Source organism: Octopus bimaculoides, chromosome 4 (genome assembly GCF_001194135.2).
Source record: "Octopus bimaculoides isolate UCB-OBI-ISO-001 chromosome 4, ASM119413v2, whole genome shotgun sequence".
Lineage (NCBI taxonomy): Eukaryota > Metazoa > Mollusca > Cephalopoda > Octopoda > Octopodidae > Octopus > Octopus bimaculoides.
Genome location: NC_068984.1, coordinates 115,973,989 through 115,975,241, shown reverse-complemented (window position 1 = coordinate 115,975,241; position 1,253 = coordinate 115,973,989). Strand labels below are relative to the sequence as shown.

At 36.5% G+C, this 1,253-nt stretch overlaps 1 protein-coding gene across 3 annotated transcripts in view; it reads right to left on the bottom strand.

Annotated features, from left to right (window-relative positions):
• LOC106876369 (uncharacterized) overlaps positions 1 to 1,253 on the bottom strand; it is a 559,415-nt gene that overhangs the window by 556,373 nt on the left and 1,789 nt on the right. The window lies entirely within an intron of this gene.

Genomic DNA, 1,253 nt, shown 5'->3' with positions numbered 1-1,253 from the left:
CAAGCACCCATGCGTCTGCGCGCGCGTGTATATATACATATATATATATATATTTATATATATATGTATGCGTGTACATATATATATATATATATATATATATATATATAGTTCAAAAAAACAATAACAAAAATACAAAAAAAAAAACAAATTGAGGACGTGATATGGATAGTATTATTGGACGCTCAGGAAAGGAAAGAGAGAGTATGCATGTGTGTATGTATGTATATACACCATATGTATAGATATAAGTATGTGAATGTGTGTGTACAACTGAAAACTAGCATGTATATTTGTGAGTGAGTTTCTCTGTGTGTGCGCGCGCGTGTGTCCGTATGTGTGCGTCCGCGTGCGTATGAGTGTGTATGCATGCGCGCATGTGCCAGTGTTTGTGTGTGTGTGTGTATGTGTGTATGTGTGTGTGTGTATGTGTGTGTGTGTGTGCGTATCAGTGTGTGTAAGTGAGTTGGCGGTTATCATTACTTTTTGTCACTGAAACGATGTCACTGGACGGTTCGTCTGTGTATGTCTTACAAAGCATGTACGGTGTACGTATTTGTATGGGTACGTACATGTTATATCTGTGTGTGTCTGTTTGAATGGAAGACACCTTTCAAACATGTATTGCGCTGGCGGTGTTGTGAACGCTTGGGCTGTCGTCATAGTCATCGTCGTAGAAATCATTGTCATCGTCGTTGTGGTCACACACTCATCGATGGTTATCACTGTTACCCTTCTTATTATATAGCTCCATGTTAAGCTGTGGTATATCCTGTATAAGTAGTTTGCATCTAAGCACCATAATATCAAATCTTCTCATTTCCTCCCAAGTCAGTTTTGGTGAGATTTGATGAAGATTTAGCTGCTATTTCTAGCAAAGCGATCAGCTGCGTAAAATATCTCCTACTTGTCACGATGAACGCGTACGCCAACAGTATTATGTATATCTGCGTGTGTGCAAATCCATGTAAACAAAGTAGATACGCCCGTATGCGTATACAAAAGTGTGTATGAATGTCTTTTTTTATGTTTATATCTTGTATGCTAATGTGACACTATCTTTGTAGACATGCCTATCTATATGTGTGTGTATGCAGAAATATATTCAGATGTTTATAGTTAGGTGTTTTTTGCATGTTTATAAAAAACTACTTCGAAATTTCGCCGTTGTTTATGATTTGTGTGCAAATACGTGTTGTATGAGCATGCATATGTATATGTATATATATATATATATATATATATATATATAT